Below are 16,263 nucleotides of genomic sequence, written 5' to 3'. Positions count from 1 at the left end.
ATCAGGAAGCTTTCACCTCAGTAATCTGAGATGCACAAACAGAAATCAGACCTGAAACAGATCTGGAGAAATATCAGTAGACGCAAAAATATGTTGGCCTTTCTTACACTGAGCAGGACAGCAAAGTCACTTCTACAATTCTTCTTGCCCTCTGCAACACTTACAAAAAAAAATAAATCTAAGACCTGGCATTCCCTATATGGATATTTCTGATCACCAAAAGTTAAAATTACAGTAATAATTACACATAGGCAAATAGAGAACTCAAAGTTTTCTTTCCTCAAATGCCACAAACCTTACCACAAACCAAATGCCACATTAAGAAGCAATGGAAATACTTATCACAAACACCAGCAGGGCCTTCTGAGAACCACTGAACATTTGCTTCATGTTGAATACAAAACTAATTTGCTCTTCACAAAAATTTCATCTCTCCTCCTCCATTTGAGATGTTCTCCTCCTCTAAGATTTACTATTTCAGGCCAATTCAGAAAGTCTGCAGTTCCATTCTCTTTTCTAACAAATGTATGTTAAACAGGAATATACAGTAAAGCAATACAAATTTTGGTTTAGGTGCAATGGACTAGGGATACAAACAAGACATCATGTAGGCCAAGGTATTAGCTTTAATTAATCAGCAATTAATTAAATGTATGGGGTGTATGGGGAAAGGTGGGAGAAGAAAAGACAACCTTACTCCTGTGAACATTAGCTTCCAGTAAAAAGCTATATTCATGGATATCTTATACTCTTAATGAAAGTATTTGCTGGTTTGATTCCTTTCAAAAGAATGCCAGAATTTAAAATACTCATAAAGCTGGCAAAATTGTACCTTGACATGCCTCAGCCACTTAGAAGAACTCTTTCACATATGCACTCTGTTGCACTCTTAAGGAGCCAAAATTGTTTGAACACAAGAACAAACTTTAAGAAAAAGAAATTATTTCCTAGCTATACTATTGTTTTAATTATTTCACAGTACACATCTTCCTAGCTGGCAAAGACTTTAAAAAGGGTATATAAAGCTCTAAATGAACATATTGTAATAGTTAAGCAGGCAATAAGTCACACTTAAAATTACTAGAAGTTGCAAAAACACTGAAGAGATTTTTTTCAATGTCAAATAAAAGCCTTGACAGGCTTCAGTTAATTGAAATTAAGTAAATGAATTGAACAAGAACTACGGAGTCATGAAGCACCATTAAGCAGCAGGTGGGTTTTTTGTCATTCTTACAGATACACTGAAAGAAATGGTTCAGAGGCTAAGCCCAGTAAACAGTGCTTCAATGTGTGACTCCTGCTAGACATATGAGAGAAAAGCAAAGTCCAAGTTACACAAACAGCTCTAACATTTGATTTTTAATCTGGATGCCTTACCCTGAATGTCTGGGATTCTTTCAATTTAACTTAATAGATCTGTTTATATGACACTGGGATATTACTTTTTTTTCTTCATAGACAAAACCAAGTTCCACATCTTCTGGTATTCTGTTTTTGCCCCAAGCAGCCAATTCCCATACCTTTTTATCTGCATGAATTTAAACACTCCCTGGTTTTGAACCCCTTATTTTTTTTGTTGTTCTCACCTTTACTACCTTTAAATTTCAGTCCTATGCATATTTTTCTTTGCATTTTATACCTATATAATCTAAAATTTTTCTGGGAGATATTTTAATTATACCACACAAAAGTACACATGAAATCCATGTGTTACAAATAAAAAATATTTAAGAATGGAACAAAGTAGCATGCATGCTTACCATCAGGTTTTCTACCTATGTCTTAAAATTATGCATGAAACTGAAGAACCTGAAACATTACAAGTCCTAACTTATTTGACAGTATGCTCAATGAAGGAAAGATTATTAACTTTCAGAATCCCTGTGAAAAACAACTTAAGCAATAGTTCTATGCTCAAACTGAATGCAGAAGATGGTACAAAATGTATTCAGAATCACAAAGCATAGATAAGTTTAATTTAGCCAGTAAATTTGTAAGATGCTGTGAGTAGTACTGAACAGCCTCCTCACCCATGAGATACCATTTGTAAAACAGTAGCTTAAGTCATTGTTTAATAGCTTAGAAAATACTAGAAATGGAAATCAGTTTTTCCCTGATCATTTAAAATAATGTCAAGAGCAATGATTTTACTTCTCACACAATGGAAACACACAGTGACAGTACTTCTAGGACAGGATTGTAGTAAAGAGTGTAGTAAAGTTTGTTGAGTAACAAATTATTTTCTGTGGTACCTACTGCTAAACTTGAGTCAGACAAATACTGATGGACTGAAATGTAGGTCTCTACCTTAAATAAAAATCTAGGATAGTTTATAAAAATGCAAAGCTAACAACTTGAAACTATGTAATAGAATAGTTAGCTACTTATCAAGATCATAAGGTTCCTTCAGATCCCTTTAGTACCTACTCCCATTCCTTAGGTATTGATGAGTTTAAAATACATATGCTAAAAAAATATAACTATTTCATCAGGCACATAAATATCACCTATACAAACAGATCTGGAAAACCTGAAAGGATAGTAAAATGTACTATTCAAAACATTTGTAACTGTAGGACATATTCTACGCTAATAGTGAATATTGGAAACTTTTTTTTTTTATTAAGTAGAGGTGCTCCAGTGCCTTAATCATCTTGATGGCCTTTAATTAAACTCTCTCCAGCACATCCATGTCTCCTTTGTACTGAGCAGCCCAGTTCTGGGCACAGCACTACAGGTATGGCCTCATCACCAGTGCTGAATGAAAGGCAGGGACCACCTCCCTCAACCTGACTGAGATCCTTTGTCTAATGCAGCCCAGGAACCAGTCACCCTCTTTGTCCCCATGGCATATTGCTGCATCATGTTCAACCTCATGTCCACCAGGACCCCCAGATATCTATCTTCTGCCAAGAGAATGTTTTGCTCCTCCAGTCAAAACTCAAACATACTACCAAAACCATCTTCAACTTACAATCTTCCTCACTCCTTTATCTAAGAACAGCCTACAAGTATCACCCTAAAAAATGAGAATTACTTGAGGCTGAGAGATCTGGAAAAGGACCAGAACTTGTTAATTAGTACTTCAACAAAACAAATGAGAAGAAAGCTATGAGAATATCCTCATACTTTCTGTTTTCATCAACATACTTCTGGGAGTGAATCTTCAGACCAGCCAGAAGAGTCAGGGATACAGGAGCATTTAATTTCTCATCTTTTTGCCAAGGCCACAGTACATACTGGTAATATAAATACAGTAGTGGCTTCCTTAGGATCTGCTTTCACAGAAGTAGAATGTCAGCTTCAGCACTCTCCTCTTCCAAGGTTTATAAGGCCTTGAAAATAGGACAAGGCACTAGTTTTCCCTGACAGTAAACCAACAGCTTCTCCAGAGATACTCCAACACCCCTGATACACTGTAAATATTTTGTTACTAAGTTCCATGTTGCCAACCCTGCAACAGATCGACAGAGAACTGAAGTGGAAAGCAAACTGTAACTCCTCTTAAAACACAGGACATTCTGAGATGGAAGAGAACCAACCCCAAGGATCACCCTATCCAATTCCTGACTCCACACAGTGCAACACAAAAGTTAAACATCATTTAACATAAAGTATCTCAGAGCACTGTCTGAATGCTTCCTGAACAGGATGGATTGGTCATTTCCCAGGGCTATGGTATTATTAGTGTTTGTAACACTTGGTGAGACGAGTCTCATGGCAGAAGCACGGGGATGGAGGGCTACAGGCTGTTCAGGAGCAAAAGGCAGAGCAGGCAAGGTGGAGGAATTGCTCTGTTTGTGAGCAAGGGTTTGATTACACAGCCTTACAATTAGTGATGATATGATTGAGAGCCCCTGAGACAGGATTAGGGGTATGGAAGAAAAGGAGTTGTTGCAGTGGGTGCCTACAAGTGATACCCCAGCCAGCATATAATCACAGATGAATTATTCTCAAGGCAATTTAGGGGAAACTCATCAATTTGTAGCCCTTGCCCTTATAAAAGACTGCAATTAATATCAATCAGGAGCACCATACCACTGTGATGAGGAAGTCTTGGAAATTCTTGAAGTCTGTAGGAGGTAACTTCTTGTCACAGGTACTCAGTGAGCCAGCTAGAAAAGATGCCCTCCCAGACTTGCTATTCATGAATACAGAAGGACTCGTGGGGGATGTGACAGTAGTTTGCTGTCTTGGCAGCTGTGATCATGAAATGATCTTGTTTAATTTTATATCCTTCTAGGATAAGGTCTCTGACCTTGCGGATGAAGGGAAGGTGGCAGATATAGTTCTGGATTTTAGCAAGGCTTTTGATACTGTTCCTCACAACATCCTTCAGGACAAGCTGCCCAACTGTGGGAAGAGCAGGTTCGTGGTATGCTCAGTGAAGTACTGTCTGAAGGGCAGAGCTCAAAGGGCTGCACCAAATGGGACTACACCTGACTGGTGACCCATCCCAGTGCTGTTCCTCAAGGCTCAGTTCCAGGGCCAATCCTGTTCAATATTTACATCAATGATCCAGATACTGGAGTTGAATAGACCAGTAGCAAGTCTGTTGACTGGAAACTGGAAAGGGAAGTGCTAATCTTCTCTCCAGGTTGTTTAGTGACAGGACATGTAGAAATGGTTCAACATTGAGTCAGGGGAAGTTCAGACCTGACATTAGAAAGTATTTCCTCACTGAGAAGGTGGTCAAACACTGTAACAAGTTTCTTAGAGAGATGGCCTATGCCCCGGGTCCGTCAGTGTTTAACAGACATTCAGACAGTGCCCTTAACAATATAGTTTACCTTGCTGTCAGCCCTGAACTGCTCAGGCAGGTGGACTAGATGATCACTGTAGGTCCCTGCTAATTGAAATATTGTACTCTATTTTATTCTTGCAAACTGACAGCTTGGGGCCATGACCACTTCCCTGGGAAGGTTGTTCCAGTGCTTGACCCCACTTTTGAGATCTTTTCCAACATACGCCATTCCATGATTCAGCAGAGAATTTCTTATTAACCAACCAAACCAAAACAGTTTTAAACAACTCCCTCACCTCCTATCACTGGACGCCAGAAGATCAGTACCTCCTTATCTGTCCCCCATCATAAGGGAGTTGTAGATAGCAATGACGTCACCTCTATGTCTCATCTTCTCTAAGCCGAGCAAACACAGTATCCTGAGCTGCCCCTCATAAGTCATGCTCTCTACTCCTCCTCTGGACAAATTTAAACATTCTTCACAATGGGTCTGATATAAATATTACTGTATATTTATATACAGTATAATCCTCATTCTTAAGCCAAGCTGTATGCATATTCCACCCCTCAACCTCAGAAACCAAATCTTCATCTACTCCTATTGATATAGAGAGCAAGCTGTATACAAACAGTATTTTCTCAATTTTTTTCAAGTACATTCATTGACCATTGCTACAAATGCTGCTGAATTGATCTGTGTATTATCTATAACATATTACCAGCCTCATATAAGGGTCTAAGAAAAAATATAGTACCATTACAGAAGTTTACAAAAAAATGTATTTCTGAGTGTTATGCAAGAGGCCCAGACAAATTACTATGATTCCATTGCACACATTGCCTGTTCTGGTCTGCCTTATACTTGGACCTTTTTAGCCTTGTTTTCCCAAGCAAACATCACACGCATGACTCATACTGTCCACCTGCCTCTTCCCCCTCTTCCTTTCATCTCCATCCCTCTAAGTGAATCTGTTCACCACCAAATCCAGTTAAAATAAACTGAGAAGTAATATCTTCTGAAACACTAAGTTCCCATGAGTTTCACAAAGTTCAATAGCCTAGCAGAGGAAAGAGACACAATTTTATGTGCTTGCTGAGCAAAGGCTGCAGCGTGAGTTCAAGCTCTCTACACTGCCTGACTCAAAAGCTACACAAACACCACAGAAAGCTCTGAATCAGTCTGAGCTGCAGCAGTGCACAGTGCCTTTTTTATTACAAGTAAGAAGGGTCTAGAACAGCACATGAAGCAAAGAATTGTAACTGTAAGAAAAGTCTGTATGAGCCTAGTTCCACTGCTACAGAGCAACTTACAGCAAAATATTTACAGCATGCATTGCTTGCGAATCTTAATCACAATGATGCTTCTAGGTCCTACCACAATGCCAAATAATGAAAAATACCACAATGCCTCCTCTGTGTGTTACAGATAAAAATACACATGCAATGAAACAAACAGAGTAAACAACTTTCAGGTTTCTTGAACAGAACAATGGTAGGTAAAGGCCAACACATATGTCAAGAAATCAGGGAAGAACATTTTCTCCTTAATTCTAATATTTAGCTGAATAGTTCCATATCTGTCAGAACATGATATATGCTAGCCACACAAGCCTTTCTGGGTTGTCTTCTGTTATGCAGAATCCTAATGCTTGGTATAAATTATTGCTCATCAGACTTGCATCAAGAGCAATGTAAAGCAATATATTAAGATAGATTGTTAAAATATGGGCAGATTTTAGTGTACCTACACTGCAAACAGAAAACTTTAACCCCTAGTTACATATAGGTACTTCCATATTAAATTATATAGGTAACCTATTTTCACCACATGGAAAATGGAGAACTATGAGCTTCTGAACATGCAGAGAGCCTGAGCACATGCCAAGAGTGCACAGATAGCTTATAAAATCCACTCACAGGAATTTGTATCTGTCAGCACCACCTTATTAGTTACAATAGCTTTGACTGGTGTAAACACATCTCTGCTGCAGCCATAGCAAAATTAGCAAACATGGAACAACTTTAAAGACATTAACCAAGAGTGCTGCTGTTACTGCTACATCCCCCCCACTATGTTTTTATGGGATATGAAAAAGGTGACTAAGGAATACCAATAATGGGAAATACATTATTACTGATCCACAAAATAGTTTCCCAGCCTCCCCATTGTTTTGATAAGTCACAAAAAAACAATAATTCAAAGAGGGGAAGAGAAGCCTACTCAGTGTTATGAGAAAGTGGCAGAAAGGGTTTTGCACAATTTTTGTCAGTAAGACATTTGATGTGATCCACCTCTCACCAGTAACTTTATCTCAAAAAATAGCTCAAAGAGATATAAGTAGAATTCACTGCATGTTCTCACTCTCCTTCCTCTGAATATTTGATTTTTTAAAAGTGCTATGCAAGGCTCTTTCCAGCTGTCAATCTCAGCGGTGTTAAAACACTAAAACATGTCTGTCCTACTTCCAGTCACAGACTGCACTAATCTTACCTACTGCTACCTGAGAGCATTCAGCCAAGCACTGTCACTTGCTTTTTCAAAAATAGCCCTTCAGTCTCTACAGTGCTAGAGAATTCAACCTGATCCTCACCACGGCTCTGAGCTGATGAATAATTCTTACATCTTAAAACAAAGAGTTGCCTGTTTCTGCTAATTATTTTCCAATCCAATTTTAGTCTGAGTTAATATGATTCCAAAATTTAACTACAAAAAAAAAATCACAAGTTGAGAACATAAAAATTAATTAAAAAACAGGTCACTGTTTTTATTTATAAATAAAAATTAATACTTAATTAATAAAATTAATAAAAAAACCAGAAGGGCCCAAGGTTTGACTTTTCAAGGGTCAATACTGAACCACAATAATATCTTGCATAGTAAGTTTAACACATCATTACAAAAGCAACAGTGAATGAAAATACACTTTCATGAAGGTCAGTATCCTTTCTAGAGAAAAGCTTAAGACTAAGTTATAAAAGTTAAAATGATTAACAGCTTATTCTTTAGAGCAATGCTGTCTTGAAATCAGGTGGCTACAAAAAGTGCACAGAAAAGACCAGCTTCCCACTGAAGGATGCCAAAGTTATTCCCTAATTCAGGTTGATTTTCAATGGACTTGTGAGGGTAGATAATAGAGAAAAGACAAGTAAGAGAAAAGCATCTCCAGCATCCTTTACCCACAAAATATACACTTGCATGATATGGTCAACACACAGGCCTTCAGCCTGAAGAGCATTAAAAATGCTTAGTCATTCTCTAAGTCTTCATCCATATGAATCTCTCCTCCTCTTGCTGTCCTTTCTTGTGCCTTCCCCAGTTGTACTGTACAGCTTCCAAGACAGGGCAGAACATGGAAAAGTTGAAAAAAATACACAAAGCTAAGAATGCACTGTGCACAGAAACAGTGGCATGATGACATTGTCTGTTTTATTCTTTAGTCTATTCCTACATCTTCTATAAAGCTTTAGAAACACCATTTTTTAAGCTGTGGAGTGTCACTAAACATCTGGAAAAATGTTCCCCTCTGTTATAAGGCAGGGATTGAAATATAAAATGTTCAAATATGCAGGATTTGAACAGGAATATAAGGAAATATTCCTGTTATACATTTCCTGAATATACAGGAAAATAAGCCCAAAGCATATGTCTCTGCTAATAAAGATTTATTTAATCAATTTTGATTTCTTATAGCCTTTAAAGCTTTGAAACTGAAGCAACCAGCATGATAGATTTATACAAAAAAGACAAGAACAGCAACCAACTCTGAAAGTAGACTGCCTCTGACAGTTACATTAAAAAAAAAACAAACCAAAATGTAAACAAACTGTAACAGCAACAAAAAAAAAGCTACAGTGGCCAGTCTAGACTAAATTGCTCTTTGAAAGTATTTTAAAATGCATTTAGTTTATGTACTATAGTACGATCTGTATGATATTTTTTATTGAAATCCCTATTTCTCAGCAATGGATTTTCTCCTTGTCTATTCCTTATTTTGAATCATACATCAGTCAATCTCAAGTGAACTGTGTAAGAATTACTTCTTGATAGACTACCCTGCACAACTTTTCAAAGTGTTCTCTAATACCTCTTGTTTAGTTATATGACACAGGATTAAAAGCATGGGCTGAAAGTTATATTTAATATATTTAATATTTAGGGTTCTGTGGGCCTCTGCTAGACGTCTCTCTTCACTTTCTTTTAATGCTAAAAATTAACAACATTTTTCATTTTATTTGCACAGAAGCTGTACTACTCTGATAGTTTTCTCCTCAATCAGTTATATTTTCCTGATCAAATGCTGGATACAAACAACAAAGAAACCCAACAGTTCATTTGTAAAATATCTGGGAGATTCTCAAAACCATTTACCATAGAATAGTAACAAATATGCTTATGTAAGTAATATAAAAATAGCATGTAAGCTCATATATGTTATATTCTGAATACATTCCAGCATTTAGGTTTTTACTCCATTTCTGATGGGACATTTTCGTAAAACAGTTCTTCACTATGTTTGGTTCTTCTTACCAAATACTTCATTACACCTCATTTTGAGGAATAGCTGTAGCTACTCCTTCCTATACTAGGTCTCCTATGTTAACATAGAAAATCTACCTATCACCAAATATTACACTACCCACTGTTATTTCCATCTGAAGGTTCAACTTTCACTACTCAATTACCAATTTTGTCAGTTCACTAGCAGAAGACTTTTCACCATGTTATGAACTAAGATTCCAAACAGTTTTCTTTCCCATGGCTATTTCCTTAACAATGCAATTTAATTCACCATCCCATGACAAAATTTTGTCAGCAATCTCTCACAAGACACTCAGTCAGGGATTTATTTTATTCTGGAATGACATACAGATATCAGTCTTCCACCAGATTTTCAATTCTAACTGATTTTTTACTGTCCTTGTAACTGGCATCTTGAAGTCAAAATCAATCTTCTTTTCCTTTCTTTTTTTTTTTTCAATGCCCAAAATCTTTTCAGCTACTAAGTAAGAAAAGTGATCATTTTTTTTAAAGATAACACTGTACAAAGATAGTCGGAAGTGGAAAATAAATTGCACCAAGAATGGAGGAAAAAAGGGAACTGAAATTTAAGAAGAAGCAGTTTCCACAATTCTAACCTGAGGAGAACAGGGAAGTTTGCCAATCCTATTACTATTCATCTTCTATTGAGCTTTCCTCTTATATTTTATTTTGCTTTTTAATTTTTATGCTTACAAACAAAATTTTATGTCATCACAGACGCTAGGAAATACAAGAGAGAATTGTGTATGTAATTTTGGTACACCAGTTAATAGAAACAAGGTCAGTTTTTAAGACTACGGTATCATGATCTGTTCAACAGTTTTACCCCATCCTTACAAACAACAAACAAAAAAAAAATTCTTCCTGAATTTCTCAAGAGCTATCACAGCACTCTGTTTCAAAACTGGACATGTCATTTTTTCAGTTTTGATGCCAAAGCATATTGTGCAATTTTACAGATTATCAACTTTATCTTTCCTGTTTACTTTAGCCCATTCTAAAACTACAACTCATTTGATTTGATTTATACTGAGAATTTCTGGCTGTCTTGAAATGCACATAAAATCCAAAGTCCTCCTATATTTCTCACCCACCTGCATGAGGAACAGGTAGAAGTTTTTAGTTGCTTCCTTTTTTAAAGGATTCTTCTGCTAATCTCCAGCTCCATTCAGATCTTATACCAAAAGATCTGGGTTAAAAACCCCAGTGATGAGAAATGTGTGCAGAGTATCCTGTTTACTGCTCTCTAGGCTCACAGAAGCACAGATGAGAGCTCTCCTCTGCCCACTTCAGGCTGCAAGGTGAAGACACTTAAATGCATAAACCAGAATTATTTTGCTGCTTATCTTTAGAATCTGACTTCCTCTTCTCATCAGTTTTTAAATTGCTTTCCTCTATCTTCAAGACAATATCCTGCAAAATAAGCCTAAAATCCTAATGGAATCAAAGTAGATGGGAGTAATTCTATGCTGTTTGAACTACTTGAGGGGTCAGATACTAATATGCATTTGCATTCTCAATGCCATTTACATGTAAGACAAATCAAGAGATTGTCCTACTGTGTAACAGACAATTTTATTCAGAAAAAAGTATTCAGGTTTTGAACCAGTTACATTTAAGTATGCTCAGATGCTAGCCACTTAAAGCTGAACATAAGCATATCTAACATACTCCAATGAAAAGAAAAATGGTGGTTAATAAAAACCGAAGAACATAATCTGCTTTGTTAAACACATGCTTCGCTCCAATTTTATTGATAACTTTATTTTAGTCAAAAGCCATTATAAAGTAACACAACCAGCTCAGTAAATTTCAGTTGACTCTTGCAAATTAAGTAGAATTTGTAAGTTAATTCCAAAGCCATACTCTATTCTAACAGGCTTTTAAAAGTGACTTTTTGACAGTACTGAATTATCAAACTGTACATTAGATTAACAATTTACACAGTCCTCAACACTGACTGAGGGGAGAGCAAATCAAAATATAATTGTTTTTTCATCATACATAGACTAGTATAAAACTACAGCAGTACAGTCATGTAAACCTGCAATGATTAATTACTTCTTACTGTATGTGCAATAATTAGTAGATCTATATGTAAAAGAAACATAAAGGTTTTCCTGACATACTTTCCCTGCAATGCTAAGAAATTAAAAACAAAAGCAATGAAAACAAAACCAAACCAAACCTAGCATGCTCCCCTGTAAACAATTCTGACATCCTATAACCACTCTGACAGGTGACGGCTTCCCTGGAATCTCCAGTGTTTCTCTCTAAAGCAACACTGCACTTGGAAAACAGAGCTAAACTTAAATACGCTTCTGATTAAACTAGCAGCTCCTCAAACACAGCAAATACATATCACAAGCAGCAGTAATTAGAGCTTTTCACTTACAAAAAGCAACTAAAAACAAAAACTCCCTCTTACTCTCTCTTAAAGGTATCATAGCACATTTTAGCAAAAATTGTGCCATGTCAGTGTTCTACAGGGGAGTGGGCCAGGGCAGGGAAAGAGGGTGCACCACTCTACGACTTCATCTTTTTTACAAGCCTTTGGAATGCCTCTTCTGGACACTCCCAACTCCAGCTGATAAGTAGAGGAGGTTTCTCTTTCCAACTATATTACTTTTCTTCAAGAAAACAGTGGTGACACCTCCAGTATTTCCAATGATCCTTACCTATGGCCACTTTATGTAACCACAGGAGAACGCCAGCACACCACAGTAAATCTGAATGAACACCGACACAGAAAGTGGCATACTGATGCAATGGCAGCAAACTTCGAAAGAAGGACCTGGATGTAACCAGCTCCTACTGCCTGCACTGGGACACAGACCTGAGAATATAGAAGAGTGTCACTATACTGCACAACTCAGAACTCAAATGAGGAGTTCAGCAGTTCTGGTTTACAAGTTTTGCAAGGACAGGAAAAATAACAGGACTTTTGCTAATATAACACTACAATAGAAACTGGGGAATCCTGCCCCAGTTCAGATACTTTAATACAGGCGCAGTGGAGCAGCTTTTCTGATTTTGAGTCACTATGGAACTGATTTTCTGGCACAGCCAGAAGGGTTTTTTTCTTTTTTTTTTTTAATTCAGGTGAATGTTACACTCTGCAGAAGCAGGCAAGTGCAGTACAAGGTTTGCCTAAAAGACAGAACATTTTTATCGGTAGCTTCACTCCTTTTCAGTCTTCAGGAAGAGTCTTTAACACAGCTAAAAGTAACTAACAAGAATCACTTAAAGACAGCTTGCAGGAAGCACTTATTTTGGTTATCACTCCATTCATTACCTCACCTAGCCTTCACACTTCATTATCTCAACTCAATTCTAAAATGAACTTGGGGGTTTTTGTGGGGGATTTTGATTGCAGGGGTTTTTTAAGCTAACAATAAGTATTTACCTTAAGTGCATAAAGAGAAGCCATTTCCAATTAACAGGCATGGCTTAGGTCATGATATTTTGATCATGGCACCTTAATTTTCAAGTCTAATGCTTTAATGGCATAGGAAGTATGAAGAAACTGAATGTGATACCAACTCCCTGTTGTAGATCCTTACTCCTGATTCTTCCTGTCCAAAACCCAGAAGGAACCTCTTTCCCACACACATTCTTTCATGAAAAACAACGGGGAAGTGGGGAGAAATCCCAACTTATCAAAATTTCCAACTTCATACCAGAAGATAAAAAGATGAAAATCAGTAAAACTAGCAGACACTTCTCCTTCCAAGGGTTCCACAGACTCATGAAAACGGGTTGGCTCTGAATTCTATCAGTATTCCTGTGATTTAAGAAGCACTTGCAGGCAAAGTGATTATTTAAAGTTTATTGAACACCCTTTAACAAAAACATACTGGCTGACTTACAGTGTTTTTTTCACTGAAATTAAACAACAAATGTAAACTATTTTACAAACAAAAATAATCCATATTCTTTTGGTAACAAAGTGTCCCATACCAAGAGAATAAATCAGCCCAAAAGCTCTCAAGCTTTCAAGTATAATTTTGTATTTAAGGGAATTATTCTACAGTGTCATTGGGGAAAGTCCATGGATAGTACTAAGCTGCTCAAGCTAGAAGCACTTACAGGACTAGACCTTTAAAATATAGCTCAAAATCCACACTGAGGAGGTGATAAAGGGATTCTAAACCCACAAGTTCACAAGCAGCATCAACCAGAAGTATTCCTACTTGCCCCATTTGAAACCACCTTTGTAATGAATCCAAGTAAATTGTGTTTTTGCAGCTGTAAAATTTTTCTTAAAAGGATGAAAAATTCTCAGATTTTTTTCTATAAGTAAATTGATTTAATCTTTATTAGTATTTAAATCAACCAGCAATTGTTATTCAGTTTAGACCTTGACCAAACAGACTCAGATAAGGCAGTATACAAAATTCTTTAAAAATACACAACCAGTTCAAGTTAGTAAAGCTTTATCACAGCCAATATCAGTCCCTTTGTTTCTATACTGCAGAGATTAAACCAGTATACCAATTTTAAGAGTAGACTTATTACAATGAACATCATACTGTCTTTCAGAGGTATGTCCATATATAATCCAGCTACCTGCAGTCAGTGATTGCATCTCCTAGTAAACCAGTATTATTAAACTTGCCTAACCTGAGTTTTTTTCAATGCACGGCATCCTGATTACTTTTTATAAGACACAGCTACCCTTTGAAAGTGCAACTGAAATATGAATACCTTTTTTTACAGTTTCACCCAAACATCGAAGAGCTCTCATTAAAATAATTAGATGGTATTAAGTCCTTTTCTCTCTTTGATGTACAGTTTAAACATTTATAGATCTGGAAGCAGAGCTAGCTCATCCTAGTTAAACTGGGATGAGAATTGGTATCATTCCAAAAATAAGACAACTACAAATAAAATCAAGTAAATAAACACACCGAGTTGTAACATTTTGCAACAACATAAACAAAGATAAACGACACAAACAGGTCTTTTGAGGTCTCCAATTCACACAGTCTGCTCAGCCAAACACCCACCACAGGGACCCCGAGAGACGAGCAGACATCTAAAACCTGAGCGCTGACCGAGAACCCCCCGTGTCCCCTGCGCCTGGCACCGTGAGGGGCGACAGCAGCGCACCGTGAGGGGACACGGCTCCTCACCTCCTCCCTCCCCGGCTCCACCAAAGGAAGGTGAACATAAACGCGACAATATCCTTCTCCTCTGCTTTCAGCCCGCACATAAGCAAGCCGGGGCCGGCCGTGGAGCTGCCCCACTGACTCCTGGCCACTAAAGCCTCTCGCAATCCACTCAGCGTTGACACAGGTCACGACTCAGCCCCCAGTCACCCTCGCAAAGGCCGTAGACAGGAATAAACAAGGTTATTCGCTGACACCGGACACCGGCGGCACTCCCCCTCCCTGTCCCCCCGCCCCACAGAGACACAAGCTCACCACAGCCCCGACCCTCCCTCCCCTCGCCAGGTGCGGGCCCAGAGGCCCTCAGCCCTGTCCAGACGCGAGCCAGAGTGGGAGAGGGCAGGGAAACAGCAATTCTCCGAACACCATGTGGGGCATCGGGAGGGGAGAAGCAACAGCCGCCGCCCCCCGCCAGCAGAGCCCGAGGGGGGCGACGAGTGGAAGTGCCGGAAAGGAGAGACCGAGACCTCCCTATGGCTCCCTTCGCCATTTTAGCCCCCACGCCCATTCCCCTCCTCCCCGCCCCTCAGTGACAGTGGCAGATCGCAGCCGTCCAGCGCCCACCCCCCTGGCTGCCCACGGCCGAGCGGCGGCGAGGAGCGAGGACGGCAGCCGCGTTTCTGCCGGGCCAGACCGCAAACCAAAGCCTGTTTTGTGCCCTTACCGTGCTCGCAGCCTCACAGCTGCTGCCGCCTCCGTCTCCTTCCTTCCACCTTTCTCTGCTTCTTCTTCGCTTCCTCGCCGCCGCGGCGGCTCCTCACCCCTCCGCGCCGCGCTCCGCCGCCGCCGCCGCCGCGCAGAATGATGCCATCTCACAGCGGCATCGGCGGCTCCCGCACAACAGCCCTCCTCCCGCCCCTCCCGGCGCCGCTCCCGCTGCCGCTCCCGCTGCTCCCGCCCGGCGCCCCCGACGGCCGGGCCAGCGTCGTGCGCGCTCCCGGGGCACGGGCAGCAGGAACTTCTGGAGCTGGAGCTGGAGCCGCTGGAGCCGCCCCGGCGGGAGGGCCCAGTCGGGACCGAACAGTGCGCAGCGGCGGTGGGAGGGAAGAGGCGAGCCTGAACCGAGGCTCTTCAAAGGGGACAGGGCTTATTCCTAGCGCCTGCCCCGGGCTGAACCAAGTCGGGCGCCGCGGCGGGGAGAAGAGCCGAGAGCACGGAATCGACCGCGGGGGAGGCGGGGCCGGGCTGCGGCCCCGGGGCACGGTCCGCGGGACGGAGGCTGGTGGGGCAGGATAAGCAGCGCTTCTGCAAGTCGCTGTCTCCCGACAAGGCTCCTCTGCGGCGCGGAGAGCCAGCACACCCCGGTGCGGTGCGGGCGATAAAGGCAGGGGGTGTCTCCTCCAGCCGCCTCCCGCCCTCCCTTCCCAGCCGTGCAGGCAGGGCGGGCGCCCGTGCCCCGCCGGGAGCCTCTGCCGCCGCCGTGACAGGAGCCCCTGCCCGTGATCCCCCTGGCTGGTGCCCGTCCTCCACCGCCGAGTCTCTTCTCCTCTCTGAGTAACGCAGCCCTTCCCGTTGTGGGCCGGACGGATGTGGGCAGGGAGAGCCGCTCCGCGCAGCCCTCGGCAGCGGCGCAGAGCAGCCCCGCTGCGGGGCGAGACACCGCCCGCCCGGCGACACCTCCGAGAGCCCCGGCATGGGCGCCGGCCGGCTCTCCCCTGGCAGGAGCCGCAGGCCCCCCCTGCGGATTTACAAACCCAAAAGTAGTTATATGCACAAGTGTGTGGAGCTGCAGTTATGTCTTCGTACCGTACAACATAACGCTGTGGAGGCAGTGGTAGCATGAGCTCTTGGGCATAAACAAGGCCTTT

General features: G+C 40.7%; 1 protein-coding gene across 2 annotated transcripts in view; it reads right to left on the bottom strand.

Annotated features, from left to right (window-relative positions):
- Positions 1–15,300, bottom strand: part of WWP1 (WW domain containing E3 ubiquitin protein ligase 1) — a 65,601-nt gene extending 50,301 nt beyond the window's left edge. For both annotated transcript variants that reach the window (XM_030943958.1, XM_030943959.1), the window contains exon 1: positions 15,120–15,300. The gene's annotated coding sequence lies outside the window, so the exon portion shown is untranslated. The remainder of the gene's footprint in view (positions 1–15,119) is intronic.
- Positions 15,301–16,263: the final 963 nt, after the last annotated feature.

Source organism: Camarhynchus parvulus, chromosome 2 (assembly GCF_901933205.1).
Source record: "Camarhynchus parvulus chromosome 2, STF_HiC, whole genome shotgun sequence".
Classification (NCBI taxonomy): Eukaryota; Metazoa; Chordata; class Aves; order Passeriformes; family Thraupidae; genus Camarhynchus; species Camarhynchus parvulus.
The sequence above is the reverse complement of the archived record's forward strand: the minus strand, read 5'-3'. Positions and strand labels throughout refer to the sequence as shown.